At 50.0% G+C, this 6,578-nt stretch overlaps 1 non-coding gene across 1 annotated transcript; it reads left to right on the top strand.

Moving 5' to 3' along the window:
- Window positions 1–5,837: 5,837 nt before the first annotated feature.
- LOC115654105 lies at window positions 5,838–6,031 on the top strand. The gene has a single exon (XR_004001095.1). It is a non-coding gene; the product is annotated as a U2 spliceosomal RNA (small nuclear RNA).
- The last annotated feature ends 547 nt before the right edge of the window (window positions 6,032–6,578 follow it).

The raw sequence follows: 6,578 nt of genomic DNA on the forward strand, positions 1-6,578 counted from the left end.
TGGTGCCTAAGGCAGAAGGGACCCCTATAGGATTAGAATAGGATAAATTCTCGAGCAGCAAGTTTCTAACTTTGCCCATCTGTCAATTTTGATTATTATCTATGGAAATATTTTGCCATTGGGCTGCGTGTTTACATAGGAATTGACATTTACCAACAAGTAGGTAATTCCTCCTAGTCTGCCAGTGGTGAGTTTAGAGGGATAGAGTCGCTCTCCCCAGTCCCCATGCCAGGCCTGGGCTCTCCATGCTGCTCACTTCCCACACTGCTGGGATCCATCCCTGATCTCCCCTCAGAGCTCTGCCCCCTACTCCCACTTCTGGGATCCCCTCCCAACACTGTCCAAATGCCCTGCTTCCAGGATCCCTTCCCATTCCCTTCCTCCCCTCTGAGCAAAAGCTCTGCATTATTCCCACACTGGGAATTGAACCGGGGTCAAAACCAGGAATCCTAACCACTAGACTATATAGGATTGGCATGTTTGTCTACTAAAACAACCCCCAGGGAGAGCAGCAGCGCCACCCAGTGGGGGTTGCACACAGAGCTGCATTAACCCTTCAGGCACTGAGATTTCCCTCTCTCCATTCCTAGTGCCTGTAATCAGGAAACAGACATCAGAGCTCCCAGGTGCTGCACAGACCATGACTGAGATCAGGGCCCCATATTGTGCAAGGTGCTGTACAAACCCTGGCCAACACTGGGACACCCAGGGAATTCCCCTCAATTTCTCTGAGCCTCTGCTGCCCAACTTCTTCTGGATCACCCTCCCCCCTTGCAAAAACCCACCTTTCCAAACAGTTTTTCTTCCCTCCCCCCTTAATTATGCTTTCACATCCTGGGACCATCTCCTTTCTTCGTTCCCCCTGGTGAAGCAGAGATGGCGGCAACTTCAGCTATGTGCTGGCTGGTGAGTCTTGCCCATATGCTCAGGGTTTAGTTGATTGCCATATTTGGGGTCTGGAAGGAATTTTCCTCTGGGGCAGATTGGCAGAGGCCCTGGAGGTTTTTCACCTTCCTCTGCAGCATGGGGCACGGGTCACTTGCTGGTGGAATCTCTGCAGCTTGAGGTCTTCAAACCACAATTTGAGGACTTCAGTAACTCGGACATAGGTTAGGGGTTTGTTATAGAAGTGGATGGGTGAAATTCTGTGGCCTGATTAGTGCAGGAGGTCAGACTAGATGATCATATTGGTCCCTTCTGACCCTAAAGTCTATGAGTCTATTGGAGACAGCCCCAGTAAGCACTGCAGCCCACCCCAGGGGGTTGTTTGCAGATACAGGAAGGGAGCAGCTGGAAGTGGTGGGTGCTGGGAAGCAGGAGGCTGGAGCCGGGAGAAGAAAACCCAGAGACTGGGGGCAGGACAGCTCCTGGGGGCAGGGTTCTGGCACAGACCAGGGGCGGGGCAGCTCCAGGGGGTGGGACTCTGGCACAGCCCAGGGGCGGGGCATCTCCATGGGGCAGGGCTCTGGCACATCCCGGGGGCGGGGCAGTTCCTGGGGGCGGGGCTCTGGAACATCCCAGGGGTGGGGCAGCTCTGGGGGGCGGGGCTCTGGCACAGATAGGGGGCAGAGCAGCTCCTGGGGGTGGGGCTCTGGCACAGCCCGGGGTGGGGCAGCTCTGGGGTGTGGGGCAGCTCCTGGGGGCGGGGCAATTCCTGGGGGCAGGGCTCTGGCACAGCCAAGGGGCAGGGCAGCTCCTGGGGGCGGGGCTCTGGCACAGCCCAGGGGCAGGACAGTTCCTGGGGATGGGGCTCTGGCACAGACGAGGTGGGGCAGCTCCTGGGGATGGGCTCTGGCACAGCCTGGGGGCGGGGCTCAGGCACAGACAGGGGGTGGGGCAGCTCCTAGGGGAGGGGTTCTGGCACAGACAGGGTGGGGCAGCTCCTGGGGGCGGGGCTCTGGCACAGCCCAGGGGCAGGACAGTTCCTGGGGATGGGGCTCTGGCACAGACAGGGAGTGAGGCAGCTCCTGGGGACGGGGCTCTGGCACAGCCCGGGGGTGGGGCAGCTCCTGGGGGCGGGGCTCTGGCACAGACCAGATGCTGCTGCTGCCGCCGTTTGACCTGGGAGCCCGGGCTGAGCAGCTGCTGCTCCCCAGGGTCTGTGCGGGGAGATCCCGGCATTAAAGCTCCTTCCACGCCAGGCTGGGCGGGCTGGGCCGTTCTCCAGGGGAACCAGCCTCCGAGAGCCCCGGACTCTGCCACCACCAGCTCCGGTGCCAGAGACTCCAGGTGCGTGAAGCCCCTGGGGGGAGTGCGGGGGATGGGCAGGAAAGTGACTTTCAGCCCCCAGAGTCACAGCTGTTGCAGCTCCCGGGAACCTGCTCCCTGGTTGTCCATGTGCTGCCAGCAGCGCTGGAGCTGCCCGAGCCAGAGCGGAGCAGCTGTTCTCAGCTGCAGACAGGATCTGTCCCACGCCCCACTGGGATCCAGGTGGGGACAGAGCCTGCGGCCCGGGGGTTCCCCTTTGTGTGGCTGGTGGGGGTGGGAGGGCAGGGGAGGGGAGAAGCCGGAGCTACAGGCGGGGGAAGGGCGGTGGGACAGGCGGTGGGTTGAACGGTATCTGTGCAGCCAGGAAAGTCCAGGGGGAGAGTGTGTGTGAGTCGGGGGGTGAGATACCTGCATCCTTTTCCTGTTTGTGGCACTTCCCTCCCAAGTACTGGTAACAAGTCTCTCTAGTTCTCCCCCTTTTCTCTCCCCTCACCACACAGGACTATCAAACTCAAGGAGATTCCCTCGTTTTTCCTAAAATGATTGACTCTCTATTCTCCTATTTTTCCCAATTTTCTCCATAATTCTTAAATGTCAATTTAAATTCTCATGTTTGGGGGGCTTCTCCCCCATGCCCCATTTCATCTACAGCAATTCGTCCTTGTTTTGGTGGGAAATTGTTGCCCTGAGTCATTCCCAAAAAGGGATCGGGGTTACTGGGTGCTGTTAGGGGGAACCCTGAGACACAGCTCCCTCTAGGGTGGAGATGGGGTGGCTGTGCTTTGCCAGCAACAGGGCATGGCTGGGGCACTGGGGGGGAAGGATGAACCAGTGTCCCCTATGGATCCTACCCAGCCCCTTTGGTTCTGCTCCTTTCTAGCATTTTGTTCAGAGACCTTATTACTGCAGAGGAGAGGCTGAAAAATGTTCGTGGATTTAGCCCTGGCAGGAGGGGTCATGTCTACACGGTAATAAAGAGATCAAGCATTTTCCCAGCAAGACAGACTCTAGGATGTCTGTCTGCAGGGAAAGGGCCTGGAGGAATTGTGATGTGAAAGGAACTAAAGCCTGTTCTGAAACCTCCACAACTGCCCTTCTCATCCTGCCAGGCTGCAGAATGACGTCCATGTTTCGCTCCAGCTCACCCCATCCTCCCATAGGACAGGGAAGGGAATTGGCTGCAGAGGATCCCGTCCAGGTAGGGTTCAAGTCTTAAACATATTTTTCGTAACTGGCTCTGTCCTCATATATATCCACTGAGAACTGCTAAAATATAGTTATCTGCAAAACCGTCGGGGCTGGGGGTGTGGCATTTAGCCATTGTTCTACACTCAATTCTGCAGATTAACTTCTAGACTCTAGGGGGCTGAGTATCTTGGGGGGCAAATGGGAACATTCCAAGCATCACTTCCCATGTTTTTCTCCTTATCTCTCAGCACAGTTATGCTAGGCCTTTTACCTGTCAATGCAAAAAAGGAGATCTAAGGTTAAAGCATATTACCAACACTCTCACATTCAAAAAATTTTGTCTTTACATACCAGATACAGGAAAGACAAACCATTTAACCTAAGAAAAACAAATGTCTATTCCTTCCATCCACAACCTTTTGGGTTTTGGAACCCATAACCCTTAAAGGCGAACATTTTAAGTATGAGGGTAACATTCTCAGTCCTCAAATGCTAGGTACAGTTACTCTATCCTTGATTTAAATAAATAGGATAACAACAATTTATTACTCTTGCCCCTACAAAGACTAGGGACCCGCACAGCATCAAAAACAACTGTTTGGCCAAGCAGTCCCATCATGCAATGCGGAATGGGTGTGACCATGCAAATAACATCAGCTCCAAAAGACCTTTACAGCAGATGACCAACAGATGTCAGGGTAGAGTTCAAACTGACCCTGCTTAAACTAGATTGTCGAAAAGATTGAAAAATTCTGAACTTTACATTGCACCAAATGAGGGTGAGAAACAGGGGGCTGGAATAGGAGCTTGCTCTGTGCACCCCATGCATTGACCTGGTATTGCAGTGCCTCCAGGACCGGTGCCTCTCCTTCTGGGGAGAATCTTCTGGTTAGAAAAGCAGAAAGAATTTTACTGTAATGATGCCCCTTTAGAGCAAATTTGTTCAAATTGTTGAAAACAGGTTGGAAACCCTTGTCTTCTCTACAACAAAATATTATGTTTTCTCAGAGTCTAATGTTTTGTGAGGCTGTGGATAGATATGTGAGGTTCTTTGTCTTGCTAGAGGATTGTTTAAGGAGCTGGGATCCTTTTTTTCTGTGGTGAGTCTTTTCAACCATTAGTATAAGGGATGAAGGCTTTCCAGGCTGTTGGGGAGATGGTTGGTTGGTTGATTGTTTGTTTGCATAGGCAGAGACAGAGCTGTTTAAAGCTGTTCCCATGTATCAGGTCAGGTCAGGTTAGCTGCAGCTCACCGAACCCCGAGGATCTGAGGTGAGCTACTTTGTAGCAGAGGCAGACCAAGCAGCAGGTACAATGCCAGGTTGCACCCCGGCTGGCAGATAGAATCTCAATGACTGAAAGACTTTTTCCATTGGACTGTATAAACCAGAGCCATAAACTCACTGAACGTTAAATCTCACCAAATGAGGGTCAATCCAGCCTCATCATCGTATCCACTCGTTATACTCCACACCTGAACATAGCTGTCATATGAACAACATACTCTCCTAGATCAGTGTCTGTACATTGACCCGTTAACCTTTTACTCCCAATCAGGGCTATTGCAGGTGATGGATTCCTTACGCCACCTGATCTTAAACCAAATTTTGCACCCCCTTAATAATCTGTAACGTTATTCCCTGACCACAAGAAACTCCTATACCTAAACTCTGTAGCGTACACTTTTTAAAAAAATCATTGTCTTAGTAAAATCTGAGGCTGTGAGGGACCTCAGGAGATCCAACCCCCTGCTCAATACAGGACTGATCCCCCACTAAATCCCCACCTGGCCTCCTCCGGGGTTGAGCTCATAATTCTGGGTTTAGCAAGCCAATGCTCAAGCCACTGAGCTATCCTTCCCCCCTACGTTGACACTTGTGTGAGATCCTGGCTCCTGCTCCTTTGCAAGGTGTGTGCATCTGCTCAACAATTTTGTGTTGTGCTGCTCCCCTGCTGCAAACCAGGCAGGCAGGCTTGGTGGCCGGAGGAGGTGGGTCGAGCCCAGGTTCCCTTTGTCAGACGCCTGGTTGAGATGTATCCTAGCCCTCCTTAATCATCTCTTGTCTAAGCTGACCAGCCCTAATGTCTGTAGTCTTGTCTCATACTTTGGAAGCCTGCTATTTACCCCTTTCAGTTGTAAAAATGGACTATTGATTCCTACCCTTTCTTTCCTATCTGCTAACCAATTACTGATCCATGAGGGTGAGGGGCTTGAGCGGTCTGGAGTAGCTAGTAACTGTGAGTGGGAACCTCAGGGCAGACTGTTGAGAAGCAGGGCACAACCCCCAAATCGGTTGTGTGTTCTAGACTTAGATTTCACCAAGTGTCAGATTCTGGATGACGTGCCTTTTATGACTTTTTAAATGAAAACTTGCTATTTGGGGATAATTTAAGCATTCTATGCAGAGGACTAGAAATGTTTTTATTGACCTGTATTTTAGATCATTTTAACATTCGCTGGAATCAAAGTTTTAAATCTGTTCTTATCACTTTAATAACTGATATTTCCTCTATCTCAGGACTAGCTATTAAACTGATTTTTTGGAATAGGGAGATGGAATAGCAGCTTCCTCCAGCCACTGCACACAGCACCCTGTTATTGTGGCACTGAACCTCCAGGAATGCTGGACCTCCCTATGGAGAGAATATCGTGGTTGAAGAGCAAAGTGGTGTTGTCTGTGTTACCATTTGGTTTGTACTAAGAGTATGGTTTCAAGTCATTTGTAACTCTTTCATCAGTTATTAGTTACTCTTTCATCAGTTATTAGTTACACTGGTCTACAATTTTTGAGAAGTCGTCTGCTTCAGAGATAAAATGTGATATTTCTTATGTATTATGATGTGCTGAATTCAAATATGACAATTAAAACAACTGATTGGCTACTGTTTCTAAGATATTTAAGTTTTTACATTTTATGTCTATATATATTGTGTAGATAGTAGAGTTTTAATCATAAATTGTAAACCTAGGTCTTTTCATGTGTTTATGGTTGCTTTACTTCATAATATTTCTCCTGTCCTGTTTATGTAACACTTTAAAAATCAGCAAAAGGGTTATATAAATAAAATTTATTATGAAACAAAAGGCAAAAAACTATTATGTACATAGTTTAGTCCTATTCAGTGTCTACTCGGTGCTTCTTGGCTTGTCTCTTGCATTCATTAAATGGAGCATCTCTTGT

This window comes from Gopherus evgoodei, chromosome 6, assembly GCF_007399415.2.
Source record: "Gopherus evgoodei ecotype Sinaloan lineage chromosome 6, rGopEvg1_v1.p, whole genome shotgun sequence".
NCBI lineage: Eukaryota > Metazoa > Chordata > Testudines > Testudinidae > Gopherus > Gopherus evgoodei.